This window comes from Eptesicus fuscus, chromosome 11 (genome assembly GCF_027574615.1).
Source record: "Eptesicus fuscus isolate TK198812 chromosome 11, DD_ASM_mEF_20220401, whole genome shotgun sequence".
Taxonomy (NCBI): Eukaryota; Metazoa; Chordata; class Mammalia; order Chiroptera; family Vespertilionidae; genus Eptesicus; species Eptesicus fuscus.
In genome coordinates this window covers 64133666-64149736 of record NC_072483.1, presented here as the reverse complement: position 1 = coordinate 64149736, position 16071 = coordinate 64133666, and the positions used below count along the sequence as shown (strand labels likewise).

Below are 16071 nucleotides of genomic sequence, written 5' to 3'. Positions count from 1 at the left end.
GTGTCCCTGGATCCAGGTGAGGCCTTGTGCAACTAAGCCCGGGTGAGGCCACGTGCCCCTGGGTCTGGGAGAGGCCAAGCGTCCCTGGGTACGGGTGAAGCCAGATCCTGGGTCCGGGTGAGGCCGTGCGCCCCTGGATCCATCCGGGTGAGGCTGGGTCCCAGGCCCGGGTGAGACCACGCGCCCCTTGGGTATGGGTGAGGCCACGTGCCCCTTAGTCCGGGTGACGCCGTGCCCCTGGGTTCAGCCGAGACCAAACCAGAGGGAGTCAGACCTCCGTTACCACCATTTGTCCACCATCCAGAGCTGAGGGGTCAGTGTTGACATGTACACATAAGGAACTACTGGACATCGAAATTGGGTCTCAAAAGAACTGTTGGTCCAGGGGGAAGCTCGCTACAGATTGATTCATTTGCCTGTCAGCATAAATATTATTGCTCATCTCACATTCAGTTCTTATTAGTATATATCTAGTGACATATGATCTCGTTCATCTAGAGGAAATGATGAACAACATAGACTGAGGAACAAGAACAGAACCAGAAGCAAGCAGGCATCGATCGGACTATTGGGCCTCAGAGGGAGGATAGGGGAGGGTAGGGGGAGGGTGGGGGGAGGGTGAGAGTTCAACCAAAGGACCTGTATGCATGCATATAAGCCTATCCAACGGTTAAGTTCAACAGGGGATTGGGGCATGCGTGGGGAGAGGGGTGGGATGGGAATGGGGGGATGAGGACAAATATGTGACACCTTAATGAATAAAGAAATTAAAAAAAAAAAAAAAAAAAGAACTGTTGGCCCAGAAAGAAACTCACTATAGACTGATTCATTTGCCTCTCAGCATATCCATTATTGCTTGTCTCATTTTCGGTTCCTATAAGTGTATTCCTAGGATCACATGAGCTCACTCATCTAGGGGAAATGATGAACAACATAGACTGATGAACAAGAACAGCATCGATCAGACTGTCAGACCTCAGAGGGAAGGTGGGGGAGGGTGGGAATAAGAGAGAGAGATCAACCAAAGGACTTGTGTGCTTGCATATGAGCCTAACCAGTGATCACGGACAACAGGGGGGTGGGGACATCTGTGGGGAGGGATTTGGGATGGGAATGGAGGGGATGAGGACAACTATGTGATACCTTAATCAATAAAGTAATTTAAAAATTACTAGACTTAATAAATGAATTCGGCAATGTAGCAGGATACAAAATTAACACCAAGAAATCTATGGTGTTTCTATACACCAATAGTGAACTTACAGAAAGAGAGACTAAAAAATCAATCCCATTTACCATCGCACCAAAAAAATTAAGATACCTAGGAATAATCCTAACTAAGGAGGTAAATGACCTCTACTCAGAAAACTACAGGACACTGAAAAAGGAGATAGAGGAAGACATAAACAGATGGAAGAACATACCATGTTCATGAATTGGTAGAATCAACATCATTAAAATATCCATACTACCCAAAGCAATCTATAGATTCAATGCACTCTCCATTAAAATACCAACGGCATATTTCACAGACCTAGAAAGAACTCTCCAAAAATTCATCTGGAATAAAAAAAAGACCCTTAATAGCTGCAGCAATCCTGAGAAAGAAGAACAAAGTAGGTGGGATCTCAATACCAGATTTCAAGCTGTATTACAAAGCCACTGTTCTCAAAACAGCCTGGTACTGGCACAAGAACAGACATATAGACCAATGGAATAGAATAGAGAACCCAGAAATCAACCTAAACCACTATGCTCAATTAATATTTGACAAAGGAGGCAAGAGCATACAATGCAGTCTCTTCAATAAATGGTGTTGGGAAAATTGGACAGATACATGCAAAAAAATGAAACTAGACCACCAACTTACACCATACACAAAAATAAACTCAAAATGGATACAGGAGTTAAACATAAGATGGGAAACCATAAAAATACTAGAGGAATCCACAGGCAGCGAAATCTCAGACATATGCTGAAGCAATTTCTTCACCGATACCGCTCCTAGGGCAATGGAAACTAAAGAGAAAATAAATGGGACTACATCAAAATAAAAAGCTTTTGCACAGCAAAAGAAACCATCAACAAAACAACAAGAAAGCCCACTGTATGGGAGAACATATTTGTTAATGTTATCACCGATAAAGGTTTAATCTCCAACATTTACAGGGAACTCATACAACTTAATAAAAGGAAGATAAATAATCCAATTTAAAAAAATGGGCAACAGACCTAAATAGATACTTTTCGAAAGAAGACAGAAGGAAGGCCAAGAGACATATGAAAACATGCTCAAAGTCACTAATTATCTGAGAGAGTCAAATCAAAACGACAATGCGGTACCATCTCACACTTGTCAGAATGGCTATCATCAACAAATCAACAAATGACAAGTGTTGGCGAAGATGCAGAGGAAAAGGAACCCTCGTGCACTGCTGGTGGGAATGCAGACTGGTGCAGCCACTGTGGAGAACAGTATGGAGTTTCCTCAAAAAACTAAAAATGGAACTCCCATTTGACCCAGTAATCCCACTTCTATGACTATATCCCAAGAAACTAGAAACACCAATCAGAAAGGATATATGCACCCGTATGTTCATAGCAGCACAATTCACCATAGCTAAGATTTGGAAACAGCCTAAATGCCCATCAGCAGTTGAGTGGATTAGAAAACCATGGTACATCTACACAATGGAATACTACGCTGCTATAAAAAAAGAAGGAATTCTTACCATTTGCAACAGCATGGATGGAACTGGAGAGCATTATGCTAAGTGAAATAAGCCAGGCAATGAAAGAAAAATACCACATGATCTCACTCATTTATGGAAAATAAAGGACATTATAACCTGATGAACAAAAAGATAGATACAGAGACAGCAAAGCATCAAACAGACTGTCAAATTACAGCGGGAAGGCTGGGGAGTTTTGGGGAGGGGAGGAAAGGGATCAACCAAAGGACTTGTATGCATGCATTTAAGCACAACCAATGGACACAAGACACTGGAGGGGAGTTAGATGAGGGCATGCAACAGGGGTAGGGGAGGCTGGGGGAAGGTCAATGGGGGGAAAAAAGGAGATATATGTACTACTATTTGTAATACTTTAAACAATAAAATAAAATTTAAAAAGAAAAAGAAAACAGAAAAAAAAAATAAAAGAAATACTACCGCTCCAAGAACGCCACCTCAAATCCAACCAAGCCCCCTTTTTACCTCTTTCTCTTCCTTTTTCAATTTTCTACCAGGGTCCAATCTCCAGGCATTGCTGCTTCTATCTAGGAAGGTATCTCTGCTTCTGGCTGCCACTGGCCTCTGTCTCCCTGGCTTCTCCTGTCCCTGATTTTGTCTTCTTCTTTCTGGTGATGCTCTCCAGCTCAGTCCTTGATATCTCTATTTTCCTTCCCAGGTATCCTCCCCTGCACCTCCCCACCTATATGTCAGGCTCCCTTCCTGTTCTCTCTGTCTTTGTGATTTTCCCCACTTAACCCACAGAAACAAAAGATACACTTTTTATTTTTATCACTGTCTTCTGGCAGTGGGAAGAGGGCAATGGGAAGTGACAGCTTAAAGGATATGGGTTTCCTTTTGAGGGGATCAAATTATTTTGGAACTAGATAGAGGTTATGCTTGCACAATGTTGCACACTTTTAAGTGGTTGATTTTATGTTATGTGACTTTTACCTCCATTTAAAAAGGAAAGAAGAACAGAGGCTCTGGGTTCAGAATGCCTGGGTTCATCCTTGCTTATTTGAACCCAGGCCAATCACATACATGGTCTCTTGAGATTTTAGTTTTCTTATGTGCATAATAGGCACGTAAGTGATATTAACCTTTTTGTTTGTTTGTTTGTTTTTTACAGGACTGCTCCAGCCATGAAGACAGAAGAACAGTACAGAGATGGAAGATGCTGACGACACCTTGCCATACTAGCAGTCAGCAGCTGTGCATCACTGCAGGTTGCCCAGGACCAAACCAGACAGGGTCGGACCTGCATTACCACCATTTGTCCACCATCCAGAACTGAAATATCATTGCTGACATGTACACATAAGGAAATGTTTGACATTGAAACTGGGACTCAAAAGAACTGTTGGCCCAGAAAGAAACTCACTACAGACTGATTTATTTGCCTCTCAGCATAACCATTATTGCTTGTCTCATTTTCGGTTCTTATAAGTGTACTAGAGGCCCGGTGCACGAAATTCGTGCACGGAGGGGGGTTGTCCCTCAGCCCAGCCTGTACCCTCTCCAATATGGGACCCCTCGAGGGATGTCCGACTGCTCGTTTAGGCCCGATCCCGGTGGGCAGTCAGATCCCTAAACGGGCAGTCAGACATCCCTCTCACAATCCAGGACTGCTGGCTCCCAACTGCTTGCCTGCCTGCCTTCCTGATTGCCCCTAACCGCTTCTGCCTGCCAGCCTGATCACCCCCTAACCACTCTGCTGCCAGCCTATTTTCCCCCAACTTCCCTCCTCTGCTGGCCTGGTCACCCCTAACTGCCCTCTCCTGCAGGGTTAATCACCTCCAACTGCCCTCCCTTGCAGGCTTGGTCCCTCTCAACTGCCCTCCCTTGCAGGCCGGGTGCCTCCCAACTGCCCTCTCCTGCTGGCCATCTTGTGGTGGCCATCTTGTGTCCACATGGGGCAGGATCTTTGACCACATGGGGGCAGCTATATTGTGTGTTGCAGTGATGGTCAATCTGCATATTACTCTTTTATTAGATAGGATAGAGGCCTGGTACAGGGGTGGGGGCCAGCTGGTTTGCCCTGAAGGGCATCCCGGATCAGGTGGGGGTTCCCTTGGGGTGTGGGGCAGCCTTGGCGAGGGGCCTGTGGTGGTTTGCAGGCCGGCCACGCCCCCTAGCAACCCAAGTGGAGGCCCTGGTATCTGGAATTTATTTTCCTTCTACAATTGAAACTTTGTAGCCTGGAGCGGAGCCAAGCCTGGGGCTCCCTCTGAGGCCAGCAGCCATTTCTGTTGGGGTTATAATTGAAACTTTGTTGCCTTAAGCGGGTGGGCCCAGCCAGGGTGTGCAGAAAGCTTTGCTTCCCCTGTTGCCGGCGGCAACCCTGGCCTGCTCTCTCAAGCTCCATTCTGCCGCCATTTGTTTGAATTTGTTTACCTTCTATAATTGAAACTTTGTAGCTTGAGTGGAGGCTTAGGCCTGGCAAGGGCAGGCGGAAAGCTTGGCTTCCTCTGTTACCTAGGAAACCTCGCTCTCTGTGGCTGTAGCCATCTTGGTTTGGGTTAATTTGCATACTCGCTCTGATTGGGTGGTGGGCGTGGCTTGTGGTGTGTCAGAGGTATGGTCAATGTGCATATTTGTCTATTATTAGATAGGATTTCTAGTATCACATGATCTCACTCATCTAGGGGAAATGATGAACAACTTAAACTGATGAACAAAAACAGACCCAGAGACAGGGAAGCATCGATCAGACTGTCAAACCTCAGAGGGAAGGTAGGAGAGGGTGAGGGTAAGGAGGAGAGATCAACCAAAGGACTTGTATGCATGCATATAAGTCTAACCAGTGGTCACGGACAACAGGGGGGTGGGGTATGCATGGGGAGGGGTTTGGGATTGGAATGGGGGGATGAGGACAAATATGTGATACCTTAATCAATAAAGAAATATAAAAATATATAAAAATAATAAAATAAAAAGAAAATATATATACTAACCTTTAAATGCAGCTGTGAGCACTAAATCCACAACTACCAGATAGACGTTCAATCAAATGAGCTCTCAATAATGTTATTTTTATCCCTTCTTGCTGTCTTTCATTTCCTCTCTCTCTCTCTCTCTCTCTCTCTCTCTCTCTCTCTCTCTCTCAAAGTGCCCACATCCCTTTTCCCACACCCCTACGACTTCCTCTTTTTTCTATATGACAGCCTTTCTTCTTGCATATTTCTGTTCTTAAATAACATCCCCCACATTTAAATCTGTCCCTTCTTCCATCCTCAAGGTTGATGTTGACTATGGGCCCATAGTTCTTAGCCCTTCACAGCTTCACACTGACGGTCTCCTATGGAAACTCATAATTTATACTTGAGATCTTAGTCCACCCTCCAGGTTACTAATACCCTTAGATTCCACACAGAATCAGGTCATTTTGGAATCGACTCAAAGTAACACATGTCTACTCACCCCATGTTCCCCTGGTATCCCAGCACCACCATCTCCTTTTGATTCCTTTATCTATTTTTCTTCTTAGTCATAAGAAAGCAAAGTTTGTGTCTTCTCATAATTACCTCGTTCACAGCTTGGCTGAGTGCTGGGCATTTCGTGTGTCTCTTCTCTATCACATTCCCAGGAAAAATGTTTGTCTTCGATCACTGAACAGAGGGAAAAAATTAATTAGAGGTTGCAGGTAGGTAATTAGGGACACCACCTCATAATTACATATCTGGGTCAGCCATGAATCCATGTCTTTGAATGGGGGGACTTCTGGCCCTTGGGTCAGTGAATCTCAGTGGTTCCTGACTTGGTGTTGCTTATCCCTCTCCCTGGGGCATTGAAGAATGGGGGAAAACAACACTGAAATTCTACAGTGATGAGTCTTGGGTTTTAAGGATGGTGGTGAAACTGGAAAAGTTACTAAAGTAATTAACCACCCAACAAGATGATCAGAGAGGAGTAAAAGCATTCTCAATATAAATGCTATAAGTGGAATGTCTCTGTGAACTGTACAAACCTTAGAGAAGAACAGAGGAATTTTCTCGGTAAGAGAGCTAGTTATTCCCGAAGAAGAAAAAAGAACATTATTAAACCCAAATTAAGCCCTAGCACAGTAGTCACTTGGCAGGTTATTTTACATGGCAGTTTTGTCCACAATTACTTCCATTCATAGTGGCTAGCATAGGTCCTGGGACACGATAAGCATTTCATAAATACTTGCTAAATGAGTGACTGAGTTAATGAATGAATGAAAAGTAGACTTGGACCCCAAAAGGGAGGGAAGAAAATTGATTACCATTTTTGAAGCTTCTATGAACCTGAATCAAATCAGGGTACTCCTTCAGATGAACCCTGCTGAACAGAGCTTGTAGAAGTGACCGATCAAACATCTTCTCAAGGTGGCAGAGAATATGATACACCACTCTTCCTACAGGAACCAAGTCTTTACAGGCTTCTTGAGAATCCTTTTAAAGAGCACAATGGAGAAAAAATATATATAGTGATTGTTTTAAAGTTAACAACCATCAAGGAAGTAATTGCATAGGAATCAGTCTACTTGTTCAGTGTAGATTATAATTTTCTTGTCATATTTTAGAACTTCTAATATATTTGATCAATTGCTTAAAATCACAAATGGAGCCTTCCTCTTGACTTTCGTAATTTCATCCTGCCTAGACTGTTTGTTTCAAGAATGGATCTTTGCACAGCAACTGCGGGTATGAGAAGTCCTGATAAGACTTTAGGATGCAGGGAGATGCACAAAGCACAATCACACGGTGAAGAGTTAAATTCCTTCTCTGTCTCCAAGAGGATCCACTAATCAAATTTGCTTGAATTTCAAGACTCCCAAACCACCTAATAAAGTTTAAACACTTTGGAGGAGACAACAACAAGACCAAAATTTGATTTATAATGGCACAAATTCCCTGTGGATTTCACTTAAAATAAGTGGATGTGATAATGGGATACTGTCCCAATTCTTTCAATTATTTTAATTTTCTTTCATTTTGCTATCTTGTGTAAATTGCTATGCATCTGCAAAGCATATCAGTTTCAATCCAACCATTTCACCATTACCCTCAACCCCACATACATACCCCAACATGCCCCACAGACAAGAAGGGCTTCATGGGCACAGATAATAGTGTGGTGGAGGCCTGGGAGGGTGGAGAGGGTCAATGGGTAAAAGGGGACATCTGTAATACTCTCAACAATAAAGATACATTTTTTAAAAAGGAGAGAAGGGCTTCAATTAGAATAGAAGTGTAGTTAGTGATATCTTCTTGCCCTGTCACTCTCAACCTTACAGGATGATTAATTTAATAGAGTCTTCCCATTGCCAGTGTCCTACATCCCGCGTGGTTCAGGGTTCAGGTTCAGGCTCTGGAGGAGGCCGCGTGCAGATGAAAGAGACAAGACAAGAAATAATAATTTGGAAATTAGGGGCCAGGTGGAAGCCCAAGGAAGGACTCCGCTTTGCTCTGGCCTTGCCATCCCTTTTATTCAGGTTTGGAATACACCCATAGCCCTTAGACAGGCAATTCCAGTAACAGGCAGACTATCTTATCAGTAAGGATTTATATGACTATCTGGTGGGGAAATTGCTTCAGCTACCATTGTCTGACTAAACAGTGGGTGCATAGCTCTGACCTTTGCCAGAGCTTTAAGGGTCACCAGCATTCCAGGATCCCTATCCACACTTCTCTGATAGTGAAGACAACGGGTAGTTTCCCACATCCCATGAAAACTATAAAGGGCTAGATTTTTAATCCAGGACGCCAAACATAAATTAATGTGAGGCTGGGGTACCATGAAGAGATATAATTCACTTCTCTTACATTATAGAGCTCTTCAGTGATGAGGGAGTGGTCTCTGAGGCTCTCAAGGAAAGGAAATGGCTTTGTTATTGCATTTGCTATCTCCACCTTATTTTTCTTGAAGTGCGTCAAAAGAATTTCATGGGATATTGTCTCTTTGTGCTGAATTGCTGAAAACATCCTAAGGAAACAAATAGAATTAGAAAATTAAATGTTAAGATTATGTGGTCATCATTTCACAGTGTATACAAATGTCAAAGTATTATGTTGTAGACCTGAAACTAATATAATGTTATATGTCAATTATACTTCAATTTTTTTTAATCTTCAGAATTCAGTTTGTGAAGAAAAAAGGCTTTAGAAGAAATAACAAGAGGTAAGTATTGGTCTAGCGGTCAAGTCATGAAGAGTGGGAAAGAAAAAGATGCTTTGATCCCATCAGACCCTCATATAGAAGACAAAGGCAGAACTAACTAAGAAAAATTCTGCTGGATCAATTTGAAGGAAGTATGTAATAACAAGACTGACATGTGACACTTCTGACCCCACAGAAACAGAGTATATTATTCAAAGCCTCAAACACTCCGAAGCAGAGGAAGATTCAAAGCTGGGGATAGCACCACTGAGGTAACCGTCTCTGTAAGCTTCACCAAAAATGCCTTCAGTTCAGGATTCTGTATTGAGGGGTGAGTGTGAGCTGAGACAGCAGTTTATCATTCAGAGGAAAAGACTTCCTGGGTCTGAATTCAAAGACAGAAGTCAGTGGCAGCAGCACTGCCCACAGGTTTTCTCCTGTGAATGAGAATTGAAAGCAAAGAGCAGGTGCCTGAAAACTTCAGGTGGGAACATTCATTCCCAGCTCCTGATGTTTTCTGCCCAGGACAATGAAGGGGGACGGGGGGACATCAATCAGTGTGACACTCCTGGTTTCTCCCTGCACCCTTCTCCTCCCCATGAGAGGTAAGTTCTTAGATGTTTCTGAAGAAGGAACACATGCTAAGAGGAGCCAGCCTGGGGGTACAGAGTAGGCCTCTGGACTGATGCTTCAAGTACAGTCATTGTAAGAGCTGGCCTTGCCTGGCCAGGGCGGGTTTCCTCCATTGTCATTTTGATTAATAATAAGACAGATGTTATGATCTCCAACTACCTGACTTCTTATCTCTCTCTTAAATGGCTCTAAAATCAAGCACATATAAGGTGTTATTGTGGGGCCCCCTTGAGTCCCCACAAAAACCACCTGAGATATGTAGCTATAGTCTTTGCTCAGGGAGGTGCCCGTTATAAATGAAACCTCCCTATACAGGTCCAACACTGATTCACCATTGGTGTGCCAGAGCACAAAGCTCAAAGGACAATTGGAGATCAAGAGGTGTTAGATATCAAGGCTTAATAATGGGAGGGGACATCACAGAAAATGGCCAAATGGGAAACACCAGGAATCTGTCTCTCCATTTAGGCAACAACTCTACTCGCAGAAAGTGTCTGAAGTCACAATTTTGGAACTCTGTTGGAATGCTTTTAACTTCCAGGAGAAAGCGTGACTGGTAAAGTGTGATTGATTTTTGGCTAATTTCAGCCTTTAGTACTGAACTGGTTACCTACTCCCCCCGCCCCCACTCCCACCCCCATCCTAGTGGCAGGCAGCTGAGTTTGAATTCCTGATATGGCTTGCTAGAGCCAAGTGGACAATAAGGAACCAGTCCCCCAAACATTAGGGCTCTGTTTTCTGATTGCTGCTCACTGCTTTCCACCTCTGAGGTGCAGGCACAAAGATAGGCAGCCATTATTGCGATCCCACTGGCTGAGGTGGTTTTCTGGGGATTTAAAGTGTTGGAGAGTGGGAATTTTTGAGAGGCCATGGACTATGCCCCAGATAGAGTTGTCAGTGCTGACACTAAGCCAGGCCTTGAGATACAGTCTCATGGCCCCTTCCCAGCATGTGGGCCTTCTTTCATAGATCACTGTCAGCTTTCTGAAGATCAGGATGACCCTGTGAATAACATGGTCGTCAAGGGCATGACTCTGACGTTGCTTGGGGAAAACTGTTTTGTCTTGGGTTGCTTGTTCTGCAAAAACAGGATGTGGTTAATGTGCTTAAAAGTGGTCCTATACAGGGCATACCCATAGACCTTGCTTGACTCTGCTCATGGCCAGGCAGGGGGGACAGTGTATGCAAGAGTAATGTGGAGTTTGTGCCAGTTCTAGCCAGCCTATTCAGTGGCTGGATAAGTTGCATTACTTCAACATTTTCAAAAAAAAACAACACACACACACAAAAAAAATAAAAAGGAGGGGATGTTTTTGGTGTTTGAGCCTCAGCTTTGCTACTTGTTAATTATGTGACCTTGTGACTTGTTAATTTTTAATGCCTGAAGTTTTCTTGCTTATAAAATGTATCTAATATAGTATGTTCTTCATCTGTTGTAAAATTTTACATAAAAGCTCTTAGGATAGTGTCACGTAAACAGGAAGCACTCAGTAACTATTAGCTATTACTAATATTTTCAGTTTCAGCATGACCAAATATGGGCAATTTTGATTAACTTTATAAGAAGAATCTTGTTTAAAAATGTTTAACATTTGGTATGTGGAGTTGAGTTATACCTTCTACCATATTTTGAATTTTTAAGTGAAATAGGAATAAAGTGTAGGATTGAATTGTTAACATTTAATCTTTTCTACATGAGTGTCAATTTAATGATGCTAATCCAAATGCTTGTATGTTTTCACTTTTAAATTTATATATGGCCCAAAGTGTTTCTTAATAACAAATGATAATGATTCTCTACATTGAATAAGTTTATGGTATTATCTATTTGAAATGTGAGAAAATATAGTTAAAGTTTAGTTATATTTATAACTGGGGCACTGTGTAATTCATATTTAAACTCAGCTGTCAATTTTGTTGATTACTTCATTGTCGGTTTAAAGTATGTTTTTAATTGAAAAAAAAAAAAAGTGGTCCTACACAGGAGGAACCAAGATGGCAGCAAAGTTAAACAACTAAACTGCCACCGCGCACAACAATACCCAGAACCACGGGAAAGTTGGCTGAGTGGTAGATTTACAACTAAGAAGGAAAAAGAAAGGAGAACAAACGCAGAAAAGCTGAGGTACGGAGGCGCGCGAATTGGGCTAGTGGCAGGCAACGGGGCACGCGGCTTTTTTTCCAACCCGAAAGGAGATAAGCTCCCAATCACTCTGAAATCCAGTTTCTGGGGACACGCAGGGGACCCAGACACCTACGGGGAGAAGCTGGACTCTCAGCCATCAACTCAGAAAGTGAGAGTGACTTTTTTGCAGAGGTGCGCCAAGCAATCATTGTTTACTACGCTGGAGCACGGGATGCGGGGACTTGGAGACGCGGAAAGGCAGAGACAGCTGACGGCAGCCATTGCCGTTTGCCACGCCCTAGCCTAGTGATGCCCTGAGACCCTGCCCTGCACATTCTACAAACCCGCCCAGGCTCCACACAGAAGCTTTTGCATATAAATGGCCTGTTCTGTGGAAGATTAACTAAATAAACTGCAACTCCAGTCAAACTGCTCCAAAACCGCCAAAGCCCAAGCAAAAAGGAGAAAACTGTAGTTCTTGCTGTAGCTCCTACTGGGTGGCCTCAGACAGTAGCTGACCTGCACCCCATTGGAGATCCAGAAATTAGGGTATCTAATGGTCGGTGTGAAACGACACCAGATTTCAACCACTCTCATAAGGAACACATTCAAGAGGCAGACTCAGTGAGCACCAAAGCCCTGCTGGAACAAGTCCCGCCCCATAAACGTGTCTCCAGCACAGCAATTCCTCCTTTATAGACACAGCGGGTCCTTACAGCCAATTGGCCTGGAGGTCAATTCCTCCCAGTGACACCAACAACAATCAGGGCTTAACTACAACAAAGCTGTACACACAGTCCACAAAGGGGTGCACCAAGAGTGTCCACCTCAGGTAACTGGGAGGCTGACCCATTGAACCAATAGGACACCTAGTACACAAAGCTACTCTACCAACTCAGGGAAGCAGTGAAAATGAGGAGGCAAGGAAACAGATCCCAAACAAAAGAAATGGAGGAGAACAAATGAATGGACATAGAGTTCAAAACCATGGTTATAAGGTTTTTCAAGAATTTCATGGAAAAGGCCAATAAATTTAAAGAGACCCTCAAGGATATGAAAAAGGACCAACTAAAAATTAAACGTACACTGACTGAAATAAAAAATATTATACAGAGACCCAACAGCAGACTAGAGGAATGCAAGAATCAAGTCAAAGATTTGGAATGCAAAGAGACAAAGGACACTCCTCCAGAGAAGCAAGAAGAGAAGAGAATTCAGAAAGTTGAAGATAGTGTAAGAAGCCTCTGGGACAACTTCAAGCGTACCAACATTGGAATTATGGGGGTGCCAGAAGAAGAGAGAGAGCATGACGCTGAAAACCTATTTGAAGAAATAATGACCAAAAACTTCCCCCACCTGGTGAAAGAAATAGACTTACAAGTCCAGGAAGCACACAGAACCCCAAACAAAAGGAATCCAAAGAGGACCACACCAAGACACATCATAATTAAAATGCCAAGGGCAAAAGACAAAGAAAGAATATTACAAGCAGCAAGAAAAAAACAGTTAGTTACTTACAAGAGAGCACCCATACGATTATCAGCTGATTTCTCAACAGAAACTATGCAGGCCAAATGGGAGTGGCAAGAAATATTCAAAGTGATGAATAGCAAGAAACTACAACCAAGACTACTCTACCCAGCAAAGTTATCATTCAGAACTGAAGGGCAGATAAAGAGCTTCACAGATCAGATAAGAAAAAGCTAAAGGAATTCATCACCACCAAACCAGTATTATATGAAATGCTGAAAGGTATTCTTTAAAAAGAGGAAAAATAAGAAAAAAAGTAAAGATAAAAATTATGAACAACAAATACATATCTATCAACAAGTGAATCTAAAAGTCAAGTGAATTAAAAATCTGAAGAACAGAATAAACTGGTGAACATAATAGAATCAGGGGCATAGAATCGGAGTGGATTGATAATTCTCAGGGAAAGGGGTGTCTGTGTGGGGGGTACGGGAAGAGACTAGACAAAATCATACACCTATGGATAAGGACAGCAGGGCGGGAGGTAAGGGCAGAAGGGAGGTGGGAACTGGGTGGAGGGGAGGTATGGGGGGGAAAAAGGAGAAACAATTGTAATAATCTGAACAATAAAGATTTATTAAATTTTTTTTAAAAAGTGGTCCTACACAAAGGGTCACTGCTTCTCTCTGGACTCCCTGCGTGAAGAATGGCAGAGCAGTCGCCCGGTCGCCCAGCCCAGCTAATAAAGGCTCCCTAAATTTTAATTTGGTCTGGGCTCCAGTGGTTGTTCACTCGCGTTCGCTCCACAACAAAAGGAGCTGCACCTGGATTTCTTTGTTTTATTATTTTTTTTATTTTTTCCCTTTCTCCCCTTTTGGAAGCCAGACATGTAAGATTAGACATTCAATGTCAACCACACACACAAAAGGCAATTTAGAAAATCATTGCACATGCCCATAGACAGATGCAGGCTCAAAAAAAAATAGGAAAAGAACTTAAGCTTTCTCCTTCAGCTGATCCCCAGCACAGAGATATTCTTCAACAATTAAAAAAAAAAAGAATAAAAAGAAAGCAATTCCATCTACAATAGCATCTAAAAGAAGTAAATACTTAGGAGTAAATCTACCCAAGACATGAAAGGTTTGCATACTGAAAACTATAAAACATCCTTGAAAGAAATTAAAGAAGGCCTAAGTGAATAGAAAGACATCCCATGTTCATGGATTGGAAGACGTACATTGTTAAGAAGTCACTGCTACTCAAAGCACTCTACAAAATCATCACAATCCCTATCAAAATTCCAACAGCCTTTTTCACAAATAATGGAAAAGCTGGTCCTCAAATTCCTATGGAATTGCAAGGGACCCTGAATAGCCAAAACAATCTTTAAAAAGAAGAAAGTTGGAAGACCCACACTTCCCAACTTTAAATGTGGTACAAAACTACAGTATTTAAAACAGTATAGTACTGGCAAAAGGACAGAAATATGGATCAATGAAATAGAATAGAAAGACCAGCAATAAACCTTCATGTATATAGTCAATTGATTTTCAACAAGGGTGCCAAGACCATTCCATGAAAAAAGGATAATCTTTTCAACACATGATGCCGAAAAAAACTGAATGTCCACATGCAAAAGAATACATTTGGGCCCATACCTCACCCCATATACAAAAATTAACTTAACATTGATCACAGACCTAACATGAAGATGCAAAGCTATAAAACCTTTAGAAGAAAACATTGGGGAAAATCCGCACAGACAGCAAAAGAAAAATTGGATAACTTGAACTTCATCAAAATTTAAAATTTTGTACAGCAAAAGACACTTTCAAGAAAGTAAAAAGACAACTTACACAATGAGAGAAAATACTTGCAATTCACATATCTGATAGGGGATTAATATTCAGAGTCTACAAAGAACTCCCAAAACAACAAACAACTCTATTCAAAAATGGGCAAAGGATTTGAGGAAACATTTTTCCAAAGAAGATATGCGAATAAGCCAGTAAGCACATGAAAAGATGCTCAACATCATGACTCATGATGGAAATGGAAATCAAAACCACAATGAGATATCACTTCATTCCCACAGGATGGCTATAATAAAAATTTGTTTCAGATTTTTTAAACAAACCCACACACTCAAAAGGAACAAATGATAGATCCTCCCTTCCCCCAACTGATGGACGGAGTGTGATGTAAACTGCACCTGCGGCCTGGACATTCCTGAGCACCTAACCAGGCACCTTATATGGACTATACATTGAACCACCAATCAGCACCTGCCAAATACCCTCAGCCCTCGATTCCTAAGTACCTAAGTGCCTAATCATGTGCCTTATATGAAACCACCAATCAGCACGTGCCGAGTACCCTAAGCCCCATCCCTTCCCATTCCTCCCCTCAAAAGGCGTGTTCACCTTGCACGTGCTGCTACTCTCCCCTGCAAGACAGCCCGGCAGGGTCCTTCTCCTCTAATAAAGCCTGCAGTCCTGGTTTTGGGCCCTCTGTCTCATCTTTCAACAAGTATTGCCCTAGCTGGTGTGGCTCAGTTTGTTGAGTGCACCAAGATGTCAGGGCACATGCTGGGGGTTTCTGGGCTGGATCCCCGTAGGGGGTATGCAGAAAACAGCGAATTGATGTTTCTCTCTCTCTCCCTCTTCCTTCCTCTCTCTCTCTCTCTCTCTCTCTCTCTAAATCAATAAAAACATATTTTTAAAAAGAAAAGTAACCTGTATCGGTGATAATGTGGAGAAATTGGAATCCTCATACACTGTTGGTGGGTATGTTAAGAGGTACAACCACTGTGGAAAACAGCTTGGTAGCTCCTCAAAAAATTAAACAGAACTACCATATGACCTAGCAATTTCCCTTCTAAATACATATCCAAAAGGTAAGTACACAAAGTAAAAGGGTGCGGGGGGGACTCTCAGCTTAGTGGTGAATGTGGTCTTGTACAAAACTCATGTCATGAAGAATATCAGA

General features: G+C 42.5%; 1 non-coding gene across 1 annotated transcript; it reads left to right on the top strand.

Annotated features, from left to right (window-relative positions):
- The first annotated feature begins 10613 nt into the window (after window positions 1-10613).
- On the top strand, window positions 10614-10749 carry LOC114229217 (small nucleolar RNA SNORA58). The gene has a single exon (XR_003615296.1). It is a non-coding gene; the product is annotated as a small nucleolar RNA SNORA58 (small nucleolar RNA).
- The last annotated feature ends 5322 nt before the right edge of the window (window positions 10750-16071 follow it).